The sequence below is a fragment of the Pagrus major genome, chromosome 6, assembly GCF_040436345.1.
Source record: "Pagrus major chromosome 6, Pma_NU_1.0".
NCBI classification, from domain to species: Eukaryota; Metazoa; Chordata; class Actinopteri; order Spariformes; family Sparidae; genus Pagrus; species Pagrus major.
The window spans coordinates 34454548-34475182 of NC_133220.1; the positions used below are offsets into that span (position 1 = coordinate 34454548).

General features: G+C 39.7%; 1 protein-coding gene across 1 annotated transcript in view; it reads right to left on the minus strand.

The window, feature by feature from the left end:
• The window catches only part of LOC140998503 (bis(5'-adenosyl)-triphosphatase-like), a 407581-nt gene that overhangs the window by 323146 nt on the left and 63800 nt on the right, over positions 1 to 20635 (minus strand). The gene's annotated exons all lie outside the window — the stretch shown is intronic.

Genomic DNA, 20635 nt, shown 5'->3' on the forward strand with positions numbered 1-20635 from the left:
ACATCTATACATAAAAGACATAGACATGTAGACAGGACACAGACAGGGCTGTGTCTGGAGTGTATCCCCTCCATATTAAACACTGATTTTGGCAATACATCACAGATTATTATTATCATTACATATTGAGGTGAGCTATGAAATGCCAGAATTCTCCAGTTTACTGATCCATCCAAGTTTGTGACTTATGGCAGTAACAGTCAAGGTTCAAAGTGTTTTATTTGTCATTATACAACACGTTGTTGAATGACAAAATTAATGTTTGTAGTTCCGTTATGCTATACAAACATACAGTGCATCTGGAAAGTATTTGCAGTGCTTCACTTTTTCCACATTTTGTTATGTTACAGCCTGATTCCAAAACGGATTAAATTAATTATTTTCCTCAAAATTCTACAAACAATACCCCGTAATGACAAAGTGAAAAAAGTTTGTTTGGAATTTTTGCAACATGCAACATGTACATAAGTATTCACAACCTTTGCCATGACACTCAAAATTGAGCTCAGGTGCATCCTGTTTCCACTGATCATCATTGAGATGTTTCTACAACTTGATTGGAGTCCACCTGTGGTAAATTCAGTTGATTGGACATGATTTGGAAAGGCACACACCTGTCTATATAAGGTCCCACAGTTGACAGTGCAGTGCATAGAATTTTGAGGAAAATAATGAATTTAATCCATTTTGGAATAAGGCTGTAACATAACAAAATGTGGAAAAAGTGAAGCGCTGTGAATACTTTCCAGATGCACTGTAGAGCGTACAGAGAACGTACCACAATGATAGCAGTGTTTCAAACCCACAGTGAAACATGGTGACGAGAAAGTTCAAATCTGGGTCTGTTTTACCTCGTCTGGATTTGGACACCTGCACAGAATTGACTCCAAACTGACCAAGGGTAAGCACCACTCCATTGTTCAGAGCTCAAGCACAAGCTTTGGCAAAACTACTTAAAGACCAAAGAAAATCGAGGAGTTCTGGCTGTCATGGACTTTCCTCCACAGTCACCTGACCTCAACCCCATTGAGCATTTACAGTTGAGGACTGAGAACAGCAGGCATTCCATGGTGTCACAAGATGCTTTGTGGAACACTGTCAGATCATGCTGGGATAACATGAGTCACCAGGTTCTGTACAAACATTTGGAGTCCATGCCAGCTTGAGTGCATGCTGTCATTAAAGCAAAAGTTGGAAATACCAAATACTAAGATATTCTGAAATTCATGGACGTTATTCAAAGATTCAACTTTTCACTCAAACTGTTAAAATAATAGTAACATTTGTCATGAAAAATGTGTATTATCTTCAAAATAAATGGAAAACTTTTTTAGCTTTTGGAGAATTAGTTAATAAGGTGAACGGTGACTTTATATACATATATATATATATTTTTTTTGTTTACTTTACTGTTACTAAAACAGATGAAACTTAGATTTACAAAGATGTGTTGACTGCTTATATAATCCCTCCCACACTGAACATGTGTGTTATGTTGCCAGACAAGTGGTCCTGAAGAGAAGAAGGGCAGCACAAGCTGGTTGTTGCACCTACCAAAACAAATGCATCATTTCTATGCAAATTGGCCATATACCTCAATCTATCACCAGCAAAGGACTTGACACCTGTTGTGAATATGCATGAGTTTATGGCAATTAAAAGCAGGAGAGCAGTGGGAGGAGGAGACAATGATAGCACAGGCAGAAAAAGCTATGGGCCATTCAGCACTACGGAGATGTAATTCCTCTCCTCCACACCACTTCACACAGCTACTTTTATTGGTTTTGTAATTGAAATCTTCTTTCCCCTTCAGTCCTTCCAATCCAACTCCCACTCTGCTGCTTTCTTCTACTTGGGCTGTAGATGTGTGCTGCATCTCTGTGTACACATTAATCACTTTCACTCCATCCCTACTTTTCTACCAAGAAATTATGATGACATACCCTGAAGAACAAATATAATGACTACAGTTTATAATATATTAATATATTATATATAATAACCATATGCAGAAATATATCTTAACACATATCTTAACATATCATACCAGCAGACTTTTGAAGACTTTTTAGAAGGGTCATGAAGACTGTAAGCACTATGGAAGAACAATGTTTTAAGCATAAGTCTGATTTATTACAAGCTGGATCTTAATTTCATAGTCTTGTCCATCACTTCTATCTGTTCTGATAAAATTGTGCTCACCGATGTTATCGCAGGAAGATGGGATAGAGTCTGTCAACCACTTTGGTCCATGGTGAAACATCTCCACAACTTTTGGATGGATTGCCTTGAAATTTTAAGACAATCATGTTTCCCAGATGATGTACCCCACTGACCTGAGTTTTGACTCGCTCACCAACATGAGGGTGACATTTGTGGTAATGAGCAATTTGTAATCTAAGATAATTTTCTGAAAATTTCACCTCCAGCAGATGGATGAAAACATGCTACATCAAATTTCTACCTTAACAAAATTCTGCTCAGTTTTCTTTCACACCAGAAATGTATGACAGAAAAGTCCAAATGAATGCTGACCAAGACTTTACATTTCAAGCAGTCACCTTCTACTTGTTTTGTTCAAACTACATGGGCAAACTCACTTGAGTTTGTCTGAACTGAACCACAGAGGTAAGGTACGACAGCACCATTTAAGGTTAACTCTTGGGGGGTACAGTAGTATAAAGCCTTCTGTGGCTCCAGAAGAAGCTGCATCTTATAATGCAAGGAACCGCCTGTCTGTCCATCCATCCATCCGTCCGTCCATCTGTCGTAACTTAACACACTTCCTGAAACAACTGACAGTGAAACTGAGTTAGTCAGCTAGGACTCTGAACCAGGGTGATGTAAATTACAATAGCATTAAACCAGAGGTCGACCAACTACAGTTCAGAGCTGCAGCTCTGCAAAGGTGAGATATGACATTAGTCAATTGATCGGCTGATTGATCACAGATTATTTTGTTTTCTTTTATGATTTTATTTTGCTCGCAGTACAAAACACTGAAACCTTCCTACCTCTGCTGGAGCATGCAGTTTCCTAATGCCGGGATGTCATGAAAAATGACCAACATATTTGTCCCTCCACTGTTTGATCCAAGGCGGCGCCACTGCCCCCATGTTAAAGTCATTTCTGCATCTCTGCTGGTAATGTAACATTACACCTTGTGTCACCGAACGTTGTACATTGTTGGCCGCTTTACATTTTCTGTTCACTTAGAACTAATGCTATAGACAGTTGTTATCGTCTGTAAATGTTCTTACTTCTTTCCCTGCCCCACACTGATGCACAAATACAGTTGTCAGATTTAATCTTGAATGCATATTACTCCAGTGTTCAAATCGATAGAATAGATGTCATAACCATTTTAGGTCAAGTACTTCAGTAAAAACATTGCTTCTCCTGTTCAGGGAAAGGGTTTTTATTACATTTAGTGATTACATTAATGTATGTGTCACAGCAATCTGTTGAATTTAAGGTCCAGTGTTTTTCTGATCAGACATCTGACAGGGTCTATTGTTATTATTCATATCATACCACAGCTCTGATGTGGTAGAAATTAGATGATGGTGATTACATGATTAAATAAAATATGGGTGAATGGGTGAATGTGACAAGTATTTTAAAGCGCTTTGAGCGGTCAGTAGACTGGATAAGCGCTATAGAAATGCAAGTCTATTTACATACAGTCATTCTAATATTTGGTTAAATGGCTCTTGGCCATTTTCCCCTCAGTTAGCAGGGTTAGGGAATAAAAAGCGATGTCTCTGGTTCTGCTGTATCAATTTTGATGATTTGTTTTTAAACTGTCCATGATGAGACCAAAAAAATTATAAGAGTGCAATGCTAGACCAGTGGACAGCTTACATGTATACAGCTTACATGCAGCTCCTTCTGGAGCCACAAAAGGCCTTACTATTTTTTCAGTTAGGTTATTATAATGTTCCATCTATTAAACATTCAACAAAAACTGATGACACTAACATCTCACATCACATTAGCTTTAATCACTAAAGATATGAATGAGGGATTTAAGCCCCATTAATGCATAGATGCTGGGATATTTGTAAGACAGGAACATGGAGCAAAGCAGGCAGTGGAACACTTTTCTTTTCATAACACACATCCTCATTTCAAGATGTTCAAGATTGTAGCAGCAATTATGGGCATATACCTTTCAGTATCTCTTGTGCAAGACATAAAAAATACAGACTTTTCTAATGTGTGAGTTGATTAATGTAGAAATTAAGTATGAAACTGGACACAGAGGGGAGGAATGATGCAGGACAGAGGCCAAATCACATTTCAAGAGGTTCAAGCTTGCATAAAAGAGAAAGCATCCTCTCCCGTGCAGCAGTTATGTGTATGTAATTCCTGTGTGTGTAAATGTGTGCATGCTTCTCATCATCAGCCATAGTGTAATGAGAGTGTACATCTCAGTTAACTCAGCCTCTAATCTAATGATATTCATTGATACACTGGAGTGTGGCCCCAGCTTGCCGAGCAGAAAGTAATTAGTTACACTTTTAAACCTGAGCTAATCCTCACTGACGATATGCTGCTTGTTTCCTCCAAAATGTATGGGCAGCTCAAGTATCTGTCTGTGTGTGCGTGTGTGTGTGTGCGCGCGCATGTGTGTGTGTGTGTGTGTGTGTGTGTGTGTGTGTGTGTGTGTCTTAAAATGTGTTCAAAAAATGTCACACTTGTTGCCAGTCACTGCTTTTGTTTCCTGTTTTACCCATGGAACACACTGCCTGCTTGTGTAGTACGTATTGCTGAACTGCTGCTGCTCACTCACGTGTGTGTGTTCACACAGGCTGTGTTGCTGCTGCAGTGCCACAACTGCCTGCCCTATCTGTTAACATGGAGTTTGTCTTTGATAATTATCACTAAATATGACGATGTGATTTTCCTTTACCCCCGTCGAACGAGCGAGAAAGCAGGAGGGAGAAAGAGATGAAGGGAGGGACAGGAAATAAAAACGGTCCTCCTCCTGTTGTGTGCACTGTATATTCTCTTCATGTCTGTGACATATTCTACAGGTTTAGACATTAAAAATGCAATGAAACACTGGTTCGATGTCAACGTGACTGTCTACAGGTCGTTTGTTAGGTATATATCTGCTGAGAACCACACGCGTGTCGCAGTAAAAATAAGTGACCTTAGATCTCCAGATGAGAAGTCACAGCAACCTTGCTTGACACTTATGTGAGCCGCGCTACTCACTCCAGCAGAGTGTCTGATCTGACCTATTCACATGGACGCTAAAATAAAAAGCAATATGTTCTGCCACCGGTGCTCACACAGGCGTGAGGTGTGTTCAGCCAGTTATAATTATAAATGCAGAATCAGTACACTGCTGCTGATCTTTTGATAAAAAGCACCACAGTCAGAACTTTTTGAAATTATCGTTGCTTCACCTTAAACTTTTGTTTTTCACACAAAGTCAATGCCACTGGTTATAGACTGAATAACAAGAGTGTTGACTGCATTTGTGTCCTTCATCTGTCAGAGGGATAAAGTACAAAATGTCATAAATCCAGCCAATCTGTGCTTTCACTGAACTTTTATTCAGTTTGACCATGCCACTGCAGTGATGGTAGTGTCACAATTGAGAATAAAACTAAATGAATCAGTGGCTCAGGTTAGTCTGTTGCAATAGCGCCAAACTTCTTCAGATTGTGAACTTTTGAAACAAAGCAATGTCCATTTACAGACTGCATACGTCTACAAACAGTTAACAGTCATTTTTCTTTCCCAGACAGACATTGTAGTATATTAGTTAAACTTTTTAGAAAAACAGAAAGTCCAGTAATTTACAAGAGATGTGCAAGCATTAGAATAACATCAACATATTATTGTGTTGTAGAAATATACTTTTTCTTCTTTACTGTGTTCCTATTGTGCCCCTGAGATTTACCTTGCGTCCTCCTGGGCCAGATGCTGAAAACTCAGTGTAGATTCACGACTAAAACTGTGTACACACAAAGACTAATGAGACTAATTTACTAGTAGAACATCTGTGGACTAAATAAATGTCAAACTACTCGTGAATTTGTTTTCTACCAAAACACCAAAACATAGGGCCCAGGTTTAAAATACCAGAATTCACATTTAATTACATTAAAAAAATGTGGTCTATTATTATGTTACAGGACACAAAACCAGTGAAAAGTGTTCTGGTCCAAATAACTCCCCAGAATTCCCCAGAAACAACTATTCTTGTGGTACTACAAGCTTCAAAGGCTCACACTAAGCAAATCTTAATAAGTTCATGATCGGTAAGCTTTTATTCTGAGGTTATTGAGGGGAAAGTCAACAACCTTCTAATTTCCTAAATATTATGTAGCTAAACAATTCCAGTTATAGAATATGGCCATGCAGAGTAAAGCATTAATAAGTGCTTTATAATGACTAATAAAGAGCCAATATGCTACTAATATGCATGCTAATAAGTCATTTCTTTATGGTGGATATGTGTACCTTAATACAAAGTACAATCATAATAACAATAATAATAATTATGAATTATTTTTATGTATACTAACAATAATAATAATAATAATAATAATAATAACAATGGAGACGATAACGACGACGACTATTTAATAATATCACTAAAAGTTTACAAATTACAAATGGAATACAAATTAAACACAGATAAGTCACACAGCTGTTACAAGAGAGAAAATAAAATCAAACTGTCATACAGCAGCATGCTAACGTGATTACCATTTAGGTCCATTTTCAGTATGAGCTCAGAGAGACTGGATATTTATTTCTGCACTGAGATAGTGCAGACAAATTTGGCATAAATATTCTCCCCTTGAAACGCTCAGGTATTGTGTCCCACGCCTTCAATGATGTTTCTTTAGGCTTTTTGATGCAGCACAAGCAAACATCTCAAGGATACAGCCAGATGGAATGAATGATATATGAGACTGGCAAAGCTTTAAGAACTTCTCTGACTTCTTTCCAAATGGACTTGTTTACAAAACTCTCAGAGTAACTGCTGCCAGTGCCGGGGATGTTGCTGTATAGCAATCACTAATCATTAGTCATGCCGAGAGTGCTTGAGTCTCTATGCTGAGAGAGAGAAACAGAAACAGTGCATGTGTGACAGTATGTCTGTGTGTGTGTGTGTGTGTGTGTGTGTGTGTGTGTGTGTGTGTGTGTGTGTGTGTGTGTGTGTGTGTGTGTGTGTGTGTGTGGATATGGAGTCCATCCTGAGCTGAGACCCTCCCCCTACTGGTGTTTTCTGGTATGAATCAGAAAGACAGCCCTGTCCAAAGGAAAGCTTAACAACTAATTTACAACAACAAAGACTGAATTAAACTTTCTGAAAACACCTCTAAACTTTGAAACCTCTAAACATTTTTAAAAATGAACTAGCATTATTAATGGAGGGTGAAGGAATAACAGAGTTGACATTATGTCAAAGACCTTATCTGTGTTGCAGAGATGGACAGGTAACTGTTTATGTATATTAATGATCCAGCAGATTTGGTCACATTTTCAAGAGACCTACAGTCCTGCTCACCATTATTGGCACCCATGAAGTTTAAGTACATAATGTGGAATATTTTCTGAAAAAAATGAATCAAGTGAAACATTTTTTTTCTATAGAGAACTCGTGTTTGATACAAAAGAGCAAATGATAAACAACAATATAAAACAATTAACAATGGGAGGAAAAAATAGAAAAACTTAAAGCTTGCTGTGTCACTGGTATTGGCACCCTTTGCTGTAAATCAGTATGGAAACACATTGTGACTCACCTGTGGTAAATCACAAATGAGAATCATCTGTGATAAATTGTCTGCTCCCATGTGACATGAATTAGCCAATGAATGATGACTTCCCTGTTTTAAAAAGCCATCTGTTATCCCCTGTTCCTTTGTCACAATGGTGAAGACAAAGGAGCTGCCTGAGGACATCAGAAGTGCGATAATTGGCAAACACAAGACCTCCAAAGGGTATAGGGCCATCTCCAAAGACCTTGGTATCCCTGTTTCAACAGTGGGTAATGTTATTAAGAAGTTTGCCTCCCTGGACATGGGGGGAAGAGAAAAATTGATGAGAGAAGTCTTCGAAGGTTGGTGCGAATGGTGGAAAAAACACCACGTCAAACATCCAAAGACCTGAAGGACAACCTGGAACAGTCTGGGGTCATGGTTTCAACAAGTACCATACGCCGCACACTAAACCAAACAGGGCTTTATGGGCGAAGGCTAAGGAAGACACAATTGCTGAAGAAAAGACATAAAAAGGAACGACTAATCTTTGCCAAAGAGTACCTGGACAAACCACAATTCTTCTGGGAAAATGTTCTGTGGACAGATGAAACAAAAATAGAGCTTTTTGGCAATGCACACCAACAGTTTGTTTACAGATGGCGCAATGAAGCCTACAAGGAAAAGAACACCCTACCAACAGTTAAGCATGGTGGAGGATCCATAATGCTGTGGGGCTGCTTTGCTGCATCTGGTACTGGAGGCCTTGACCGTATCACAGGAATCATGAAATCAGAGAATTATCAAGAGATTTTAGAGCGAAATGTCCTACCCAGTGTAAGAAAACTTGGTTTGAGTCGAAGATCATGGGTCCTCCAGCAAGACAAAGACCCAAAGCACACATCCAAAAGCACGCAGGAATGGTTGAAAAGGAAAAAATGGACTGTTTTAAAATGGCCAGCCATGAGTCCTGATCTCAATCCGATTGAAAATCTTTGGTATGAGCTGAAATCTGCCATTGGGGAAAAGAAACCTGCAAACGTTCAAGAGCTTGAACAATTTGCAAAGACAGAGTGGGAGAAAATACCAGCTGAGAAGTGCAAGAAGCTTATAGAAGCGTATAAGAAACATTTGGAGGCTGTCATCACTGCCAAAGGGTGTGCAACCAGATATTAAAGAGGGGTGCCATTATTGCTGCACATGCTGTTTTTTCTGTTTCTTCTTTGAAATTACAATATGTAAGTTGAAAAAACAATTTTCTTTGTTAAATTACTTTGGACCTCCAATTAAAAGATCCTGATGATATAAATTTGGTACATTTCCATTTATTTCTAACGATACTGTAGAGGTTATGCAAAAAATGAAGGGGTGCCAATAATGGTGAGCAGGACTGTATAATAAGTTCATTGTTGAACCAAACTTCATGAATGTTTTTTTATGACAAAGTAAAAACTAATTCCATCACAGACTGACCACGACTGAAGCCTGCGGTGACTCCCTCTGTGATCCACGGCCCGGTCCAGACACACTTTGGCTCCACACCTAACTGAGCCATGGTAGCTAGCTACAGCCAAAGATAGACAGAATCAGTTGGTGGTTACTCTGGGGATATGCTGCCCCCTGTGTTTTTGGAGCGACCATCGAATTTTGGCCAGATTCTACAAATAGATTATACATGTAAAGCCTCACTTCAGAGTATTTTGTATTTTGTGTTCATATTTTTCTGAATCATTTATGACCCAAGAGCACACATACTTGTGGACGTTGCCAAAAGGTACATTGAACATATTCCCAACTAGCAAATGCTCCCCATACTACGTCTTTCCAATGGAACCTCTTTTCAAAGGGTCAATGTCTGCAAAACATACATATGCTATCTGGGATTTTGATAAATATTGGATAAATATATGTTACAAATTACTTAATTTTGTGCTCAAACTTAAAAAAAAGTAAGTTATTGCTAAAATGAAACAATGATGTATGACTATAGTAGAATACTCAAGTCCTAGGTCATCTTCCACAGTTGCACAGGTGAACTGAGAAGAAAGTTTGAGGAGCTGTAGAAGCACTGGCAGTGTCTCAGAGTCATTGGCTCGGGTGTGTATGGTGTTAAAAGACATTTTTTTGACATGAGAAAATTCTAAATGTCTCAATTTATCCACCATATAGTGCCTTCAATAATTCCCCCAAGGAACAAAACTAGTTGTGTCCATTGCATGTACATTACTTTTTGCTAACAATCCCACAAATGTAAAGCACCACATTTTTGTAGATGTAAAGTCATTTAACAGTACAGTGAGGGACAAAATCAAGATGATTAGTGTGTGCAAAATCTTAAATTACTGCTTGCTTTAGAGTACATTCTGCAGACTCTCTTTGATGGGGAGAAGTGGTTGAGTGAGAAAAGCCCTTTTCACACAGAGACTCTGCATTATCACTGCAACGATGGCTCGCCTTTATGCTGCCTTTGTTTCTTCATACTGAACCAAGCAGCACCAGCTTAAAGCCGCTCCAGTGTACCATTTCATACTGCATGCCAGAACCAAAAGAGGCGTGACAGTACAGATCATGACGTTGAGATCTGTGTGGTTTTTTCAACATGTTTCCCCTGGTGTCCTCCTGTTAATCTAAACATGTACCCGCTGACTGTTTATAATCATATGGATGCTGTTATAATGTGTTGTGATTAAGATCCTGACCAACCGAACATCCTGGAAGGTGACAAAGTTACGTTTCTCGCTCTAAATTACATAATTACATAATCACCATCAGTAAACTGGACGCTGTCTGACTCTGTCAGTCGCGGGGAGGGAGGCTGTTTTCTGGGGGAAAGTTCACTGAAGTCTCGGTCGGGAGGGCCGACCGTCACGGTGATTTTTTTCAATACAAGTTGCCAGAGACAGTAACTACAACAACACAATAGTGGAAGGAGACAAATACATGCTAAGTTAGTTCTTTGCCCTAAACTGCGTCACATAATCACAGTCATTCAACTGCAGGAGCTGCCTGGCTCTGCTGCCGGGGACAGACGCTGTTTTTCAGGCAGAAATGTGACGAAGGGTCGGTAGGACACATTTTTTTCCTCATATAAGATGCTGAAGACACGACCTGCTACCACATTACTTTTGTTTGGTCTTGTAACTTTGCTTTGTGGGTTGAAGTGTGGGACATTTCTCTTTTATTTGATGAGTGAAGGATCTGTCTAGTTGTCAACTGCAAGTGTAGAAATTGGGACAGGATCCCTCATTCTCAGAGGAAATTCTGATTTGTCTTCTTTCTCCTATTTGATTCCTTCTCATTACGTCCTAAATGTATTGTTGTTCTGCTATACAGTCAGTGTCTCTAACAGGAAGCACCCATCATCAGCGCTACATCAACCACAATGCCATCAATTTCACGTCCTTGTCAGGATTTATTTTTCTGCCATCACACATTGGACTGAATGACACATTTGGAAGGGGCTCTCAAATGTACATTAGGATTGAGAGAGGAGGAAAATGACCCAGTAGGTGAGTTTTTATGCATTACAGGTCATTATACAAGCGGCCTGAGAGCCACTCAGCCACCATTAACCAAGATGAGGGACCAACGGGACCACTTCCTGCCTGGAAGTAATGAGAGAAATGTGGAGTGCATGTTTAGGGCTGATGGTTTCAGATGTTCCATGTCTGGAAATTACTCCAAGGCCACACTCTGGACGGTAGCACTGAATCCATTTATAATGCACTGCCTAGAAGTAATTTATAGCAAAATGTGTTTCCCTGCTACCTTAAGTGGAACTTGACTTACATAATGTGCTATATCGTACCGTCAGGGTCACTGCATATGCAACGCACTCAGCACTGACTGTAAAACAGGATGTAGGCGACTGGAAAAACACTGTAAAAATATCTAAATATTTGAATGAAGCCTAAATGAAACGATGACTGCAGACTAGACTTTATATCTCTAAGTAATTCCAGCTGCATTTTATTTTTCAGGATGAGAATTCAAGTATGACAGCTCCTACCCATCAACCACATCCTGACTCACAGACATTGACGGTTCAGCTTTTTTTGCTTTAATCTCAAAGACTGCACAAAAAAGAGAATGTTGTGCATCTATTTCTGATGTGACACAAGTAATGTAATGTATGCAGTAGTGATGACAGTCCAACATCATTTAAATAGCCATTTCCATCTTCACACTTCTGACTTGTATGTATCATACCACAGGTTGAAACTGAATTTTGCTGACTGTCAGAGGAGGTGACAAAGACTGCCAATGTGGGTCAGTCAAGCCAACAACAATCACTGATTATAAAATATTTCTTTTAGACCTTTAATTATTCAGGGAGGGTTCAATGAGAGCAATGCTCTCTCTTTTAGAAACACCCTGATCACATTCACACAGTTACACATTCACACATACACAGTAGGGCTACAGTCTGATCTGTTGGCCCCTGAGCAGCTCCACTGGGGCAGTTGGAGTTATACGCCTTGGTCAAGGGCACCTCAGTGGTGGTAATGAGGGAGGGGCAAGCACTGCCTTTCACCTTCCCCACCCAGATTCATCCTGCCAGTCTGGGGAATTAAACCAAGCAACTCTCCAGTCACAAGCTCGCTTCTTTAACCTTTAGGCCACCACTGCCCATGAAATATGGATTTGTTCAGAGGGGACATATTATTAAAAAAATATATACTTTTTCAGTTCACATACATTTGGGTATCTGGAGTACCTACCACCCCACAAACTGTTAAATAAGAGATCATGGTCAGTTTTTTTTTGTGAACTGGATTCAACAAGCCATCCAGATTGGAGTATATCCAAGCTGGGGGCTTGGGTGCTGGAGCCAGGTGGGCCAGAGTGCCAGGTGGAGAATCCTGTTGGAGCCTGGGCAGATATGGAGTGGAGCAAGTGAGTAAATGGGCAGAGATAGCCAGGTAATGGTAATGGTGATGGGGATGGCGGGAAAGGGGTTACTGGAGGGCAGGAGGGTGTGGCTGGATCTTTATATGGAGTTAGTATATGGCTAAAATCATGACAGTACCACTGAATGAGACAATTAGAATCTTCAGCTGGTAATTGGGATCTATAACTAAAACAGGGTGAGCTTAATTTGAGTCACACTTAAACATGAGCTCTGATAGGTAGGAATGATAATCTTCTCTTTAATACCTTTTCATTGTTGTGGCCTTGTAGAGACTAGAGTCTACACTAGTGACACTATACATGTTCTCTTCCTCTCAGCCCTGCAAAAAGGATGCATAGATTTGGAGCTATATGTGAGCTTTGCGATGTGTCCACCAATACATGTACATGTACTATATTATGATGCTGTGTAAAACATAAATAAAACAGAATCTGACATATACGTGTTAGCCTTTTGACATAATTCGGTTGAAAACAATACAAAGACAATATATTTAATGTTAGACCTCATTTATTATTTTTTATAATATATGCTTATTATAAATTTGGTACCAGCAACATGTTTCAAAAGAGTTGGGACAAACAACATTAGACTATGAAATAGTTATAATTATCTACATTTCACACAGCATTCCAATTGTTATTGAATCAGGGTCGCGTAGAGACAAATCCAGCAACTGATAGGGCCCAGTTTTAGACAATAAAGAGTATTAAATATTAGTGAAATATACAAAATATGAAGTGTTTAAGGAGTTAAATGTGAAACCAGTGCCTAAGACAGTAACAATAGAAGTAAGACATAGTTAGGTACAAGAGTAAACTAGTGATATCGCAGTGATATTGAAATGTAGTAAAAAAAAAAAAAATACAATTGCACCTGATAGTAAACATACCAATGCACATGATATGAAACATTAATATTAATGAGAAGTGGTATTGCACATGCTATTGAAAAGTAGTATCGCAAATGTTGAAAAAAAAGAGTGCACATATGATTGGTGAAGTAAAATCTATTTTGCACTTGTTTTAGTGGCACCACCACCGAAGAGGAAAAATTAAATCGATTAAATTAATCTCCATTCTCCACTTCAATGGAATACACAGAACCACGGCTGGGTTTAAATGAAAATATTTATTAACTGAGTAAATACTAACACAATGATTTAAATGAAATGATTATCAGACGTAAATATTTATTATATACAAACAATCAAAGTGATGATAGTGAATTGAATAATAAATGGAGCATGGTGGAAGAAATAATCTGTTCAATACAGATTCTAGTAACTAATACTGAGGGATGAATGATTGTCAATAAATTATTATTATTATATTTATTATTATTATTATTATTATTATTATTATTATTATTATTATTATTATCATTATTATATTATTTTGATATCAACCCAGTCATGAGCAGCTTGAGAGATGGTTCAGACTTTTCCACTCGAAGCAGCTCAGTGGTTGTAGGCGTAGGGCAGATAGACTGTCTGCTGGGGTCTCTCTGTCAGCTGGTTGATGGCAATAATATTACTCTGGTGCTATTGGCTTTACCGGATAACTTTAAAAGATTTGGCACTGGCTGAATGACACAAAACTTTCAAAGTCTTCATGAAAAACTGCAAGGTTGTATAAAACTGGATGCAAAGTAATAATACACTTAGATGGCATTGAAACTTGACTGTTAAATTAAGAATAGAAACTTACGTGCAAAACAAAATGGCAAAATTAAGTAAAACAAAAGACAAAACGAAAAGAAACGGAAAAGAAAGAAACAAAGATAAAAGTAGATGAGAAAACAAGCAGAGGACAAAAAGGCACAAATTAAACAAGGGGGAAGAAAGAGCCCTGAACAGATGTTTCCTGTTGATTTTATGTTTGGAGGAAATTGGTATGTCTATGGTTGGTCGACCAATCAGGAGCCTCCTCCTTTCAGGAGTCTCCTCCTTCCATTGTTGGAAACTGTAACTCTTGAAACTTTAAATTATGAAAACATGGAGATTAACGCAGTGAAAATACATATATGTCATCCACCATGACCCATTAAAATGTCAAAAACAAGCAATATGTGAACTGGGAGTATAAAAACAAAAAGACAAAGGAACAAAACATTTATAGGTATGTAGGCAGATTTACGGCTCGTGCTGTTATCTGCCAAGCTGAAGTTGAAATGGGAGTTTTCAGAATCCATGTGTGTGTATCAGGTGACAGTGGTTTCATACTGAAGTGTTACTTACAATTCGTTTGAAGTTGACATCAAACAAACAGTCAATATCAATCAAAGATGAGGTCTGATTATTCCCAAACTGTAGAACAGTTGAGTGTACCTAAGATGACCTTGTTGTGGAATGTAACTGTGCTGAGCTTGGTCCGCTACATTGGTATTATTGTTGTCAGTGTCCTTCCTATAGAAGAGGAGGACTAATACAGTTTGATGGCCACTGGTATAAAAGACCTCCGGTGGGGTTATGTGGTGCTCCTCTGTGGTCTCAGTCTATGGCTGAAGGTGCTCTGATATGACCACAGTTTGGCATGCAATCGGTGAGAGGCATTGTCCATTGTACTGAGTGGTTCTCTCTGACACCTTTACCAAAGATTTCAGTTCCACTCCCAGGACAGAACCAGCTTTCTTGATGAGCTTATTGAGTCGATTGGCATCAGCTGCCTTCCCTCTGCTGCCCCAACACACTACAGTGTATAAGATGATACTGGCCACCAAAGAGTGATAGAACTTGCAACATGGTTCTGCAGATCTTGAAAGATCTGAGTCTCCTGAGAAAATACAGGCAGCTTTGACCTTTCTTGTACAGAGCATCAGTTGTTTAGTCCAGTCCAACTTATTGTCGATGTGGATGCCCAGATACTTATAATCATCCACAATGTCTTCCTCAGTTCCCTTGATGCCGACTGGGTTCAGATGGGTCCTTTGCGTTTCAAAGTCCACCACCAAGTGCTTAGTCTTTGTAACATTGAGTTGCAGGTGGTTTTCATCTACAAAACTGTCCTCCACACTCTTGTACTCAGCCTCTTGTCCTGGTGATGATCCGGGGTGCTTCAGCAAGGCTGGAATCGGGCAGATTTGTGTTTGCGAAGGACACATGAATCAAGCCACGTACAAGGTTATCCTGGAAGAAAACTTGCTTCTCCAACTCTGAGGATTGGTTTTTCCAGCAGGACAATGCTCCATGCCACACAGCTAAGTCAATCAAGGTGTGGATGAAGGACCACCAGATCAAGACCCTGTCATGGCCAGCCCAATCTCCAGACCTGAACCCCATTGAAAACCTCTGGAATGTGATCAAGAGGAAGGTGGATGGTCACAAGCCATCAAACAAAGCTGAGCTGCTTGAATTTTTGCGCCAGGAGTGGCATAAAGTCACCCAACAGCAATGTGAACGACTGGTGGAGAGCATGCCAAGATGCATGAAAGCTGTGATTGTCAATCAGGGTTATTCCACCAAATATTGATTTCTGAACTCTTCAAGTTTTCTTCAAGTTCAAACATTAGTATTGTGTTGATTATAAATGAATATGAACTTGTTTTCTTGGTTTAATTTGAGGTCTGAAAACACTGCATCTTTTTTTGTTATTTTGACCATTTGTCATTTTCTGCAAATAAATGCTCTAAATGACAATTTATTTGGAATTTGAAAAACTGTTAATTTTACTCAAACACATACCTTTAAATAGTAACATCAGAGAAACTGATAATTTTGCAGTGGTCTCTTATTTTTTTCCAGAGCTGTATATAAGATTTTTTCGGCTACCCTCTTTAATATATGGGAAAACCTGCATTTTCGCTGCAACACCAGATCCAATGTGAATCCACTTGTCGCACTCAACATGCTGTGTGTGTTTTTTTTCCCTCTTGGCACGCCTACCAGATGTGACACTGGGGGTGTGGCTAAATCATAATCAAAGACATCAAAGACATTAATCAAGTATGTTGGAGAGCTTGTTTTAATGAAGTTTTAATCAGGACATCACTGTTTGTTGCTGCCCGTCCAAAGTGAAGGGCCAGCACCATGTTAGCTAACACTGGTTAATATTTTAGCCACAGCATATGGTTAAACTTAGGCTAAAAGTCTACTTATTTCAAAAACATAATTAAATAGATGGTAGCTGTTAAGTTTTGGTGACCCAGCTAACTTGCTGGAGCTAGCTAGCTATCATGGCAACACAGCTAACACTAGTTATTTATCTCCCAGACTAACATTAATGATAGCCTTACCTGAAAATGTGGACCAATGACTCTTCATATTTTCAAAACCCACTTGTGACAGATTTGTGGATTGACTGGAAGATGGTGGAAGGTCTGATTTTAACAGGACTCCTTCCTCTTGTCAGACTTGCGCCCAGGGACACAGCAGTGAGACATCATTGGATGTCATGTGATCCCTCTGGCATTGTTGCGTATCCTGGGCGACCCACCCACCCAAGTCTGCGGTTGCGACAGCTAAAGTGGTCAGTGACTGCGGTTGCGACGGCTAAAGTGGTCAGTGTGTTTACCAGCAGGGCAACTGGTACTACCCACAAAACTACAACTCGAAAACCACCGAGAAACATTTATTACAAAAGCCACTGTGAGAGTTAACAGTTTGACTCAAGCATGGAGAACACAACCTATGAAGCCAACCAATCAGAGGCGGTGCAGGATGGGTCTTGTGAGAGCTGCATTGGGATCTATCAGAGTATGACCTAAAGGCACTAGTAGTAAATCTGATCACAATGCTACAACTGGCCTTTAGTCACATTCTGTGCATCTCTTAGCCTGGTAGCCTAACCAGGGTCCAAAATTAGCACCCACCACTCTCCAAATATTAGTTATTATCAATGTTTGCAAGTAATATAAGTGAGGTCAGCCGCTATTGGCAAATTGCTGAAGTGGGCCAAAATAGATAAACAGTGATAGGATATCGAGTCTGCAACTTGGACTCAAATCGCACTTAAAAGGTGTAATTTGTAAAATATGGCCGGAATTTTAAGTTAGCTTTAAAAATATAGGGAGCAGAATATAACCAGTGTACAACTGCTATCCTCAGCCAGCTACCGTTAGCTAATTAGCTCATGGCTCAGGCACCCGTCGAGCAAGTGGGTCTAGATTTTGCCTGGAACGACACATCGGATCATGGGGAGAATCACTGTGGGCAACAGGGTTCAGCTGAGAGTGAACACGACTGGACACTGAACTTGAACACTGAAGACGGGGATACAGTGCAGAGGCAGCAGCTCTGACCAGAACTACGACTCTGGGGACGAGTAGACATGGCAGGCTGGGACAGTGGTAGAGGAGAGAGAGAGTTGGACATCAGCAGCAGGTGAAAACAGCGTGTTGAGCCAGAATATTTTGACATCTTACTTTGTGAATTGAGGATTTATTTTGGTCAAACCAGAGGTGATTGTGGAAAGACAAATCACGATCAATTAGTTTATGTCGAGTTTGAATGAGGTGTGTTCAGTAAGGAATAGTACATGGAAGAGTATTGACTTTCTTGACATTTTGGGAGTTAATTTTGTCAATTTATTACATTAAAAGCTAAGAGAGCTTGTGAAACGTAGATAACTCAGCACTGGCATATAACACTATCTCAGAGCTGAAACCACGGGGGCTATACTATTGGATTACTGTCTCATGGGGAACAAATTGTTATTATACTGCATACTCTAGTGGTTACATTTGCACAAATAATACAGTCTGAACATTTGTTTTAGATTCAGTCTGAACAGACCTTTTCTCAAGTAGAGATTCATGTCTGTGAGTAGAGTAATATGTTTTCACAGGGAAGTGGGAGTTTGTCTCTCCCCCATATGTACTTTCATTATCTCTGGGTAGGACAGAATTGTGTAATCCACAGAAAGTCTGCATTTAGCGCGGTTGGATTGTATAACCTGAATGGGATTGAGGACAGATAACCTCTGCATTTTTCACAAATCACTCAAGGAGCCCCGCTAATAGCAGTCCTGTGTAAACAGGACTGTTTTAGGTGTGCAAATTTAGGAGCCTCATGTACCTGCTCAGCATGGAGATCTGTAGCATTTCAGTCATATCTGGAATATCTTTTGGATTTGAGTTGGAAATGTAAGAGAAATACAGACACTGTTTATCCCATGCAAAAGTATTGCAGGAAGCAGATGTGGGTGTAAATTCTTAAAACATGAGGTCCCGAGGTGACGCTGTTAATAAAAAATAACATGGACATTCTCTGTTTGGGACATTTTAGGATGGATCTTGAATAAACATAAAAATAAACTGTAGCAGTCTGTTGTTGTGAGGCCAAGGCAAACGAACATTCTCGTATGTGTGTGCGTATGTCTTGTATGAGTCAGTCCCCAGAGGCCCAGTAGCAGGCACCGGCTCCATTTAAGTCTGTGTGTGTGTGTGTGTGTGTTTGGTGGGGGGCATGCAGATAATGAGCAGATGGCATGGGAACACACGCATACCCCCCATCATCCATCTGGACAGTTCTGCAGGTGAAGTGTAAAGTGTTCACTCACAAAAAAAGTATGTGACATCAAAGTGGTAAACAGCATGGCCGAACATGAAAGAAAAACACAGCAGTGTGACTTAAGGCCTGGTCAAGAGGGGCCGGGTTTGTCTGTTGATCAGCCAAAGCAGCAGATAGTGTGTGTGAGAGAGGACAGAGAGAGGAAAAACACACCGTGAAGGACATTCAGATAGTAAAGTGTACTGTATGGATACTAGCACACTTCAAGGATACATGACCTTGTTAAATAAACCACGCAGTAAACACGCTTGAGGAGCAACAGTGTGCTCATGTTTTGATACATTCCACATTTTTAGAAATAAATGTTGGCTTATTTATTCTGTCGGTTTCTACTGAATATCTAGATTAGATGGTTATTTTTTCAATTCTGATCAGAAACAGAAATGCATTTATTTAACCTCACAGTTTGACTTGAATTATGTTCTGTTTCTGACAGTTTGATCAGAAACACGCACATCAGTAGCCTGCTGGAGGTCGTTTTGTAGGGCTCTGGCAGTGCTCCTGAGGTTCCTCCTCACACAAAGGAGCAGATATCAGTCCTGCTGCTGGGTTGATGCCCTTCTGCGACCCTGTCCAGCTCTCCTCATTTAATGGCCAGTCCCCTGGTATCTCCTCCATGCTCTTGAGACTGTGCTGGGAGACACAGCAAACCTTCATGCAGCCACACCTATGGATGTGCCATCCTGGAGGAGCTGTACTGCCTGTGCAACCTGATTGGGCTGCAGGTACCACCTCATGCTACCAGTAGTGACAAGGACACTAGCAGAACACAAAACTAGACAAGAATCAGTCAGGAAGGACCAGGAGAGAGCAATTGCCTGTAGCCACCACATTCAAAACTATTTGCTTTTTGGGGAGTTGTCTTGCTTTTGTCTCTCCATTGCACCTGTTGTCACTTTCATTTGCTCCAAAGCAGGTGATTTGATTCACAATCACTCCTGCTTCCTAAATGGACAGATTGATATCCCTGAAGTTTAACTGCCTTGGTGTTAGTGTTCTACTGTGATGATAAAGTGTTCCCTTCATTTTTTTGAACGGTGTAGTTATATGCAGTAAACAAAAACATGTCAAGTAGTGCTATGCCTCACAGTAGATTCGTCCACTGCCTACCAACTCTGCATCACCCCACACACTTGGTACAAGTGTCTGTGTCTGTAGCTACTTTGCAAAAGTTGATACAAAAGATGTGTCTGACATTTTTATTTACTTCCACTCAACAGAACAAAACACATTTACAGTTGTAACCAGACTAATTTTTTTCAGTCCATTACCTCATGGTTGAATATTGTGCATCAATACAGATGCCATACTGGTACTGAGCAGCTGCGTCTTTTAACAAGCTGGTACATCTCTTAAACTTTGTCTGGTGTAGTCAAAATTCTATCATAATCTATTTTAACCTGTCATTAAAAAATGAGTAAATAAATTAATGATGGAGACATAGCCTGTTTAATGGCATTGGATATTAAAAAACAACTTGATCAC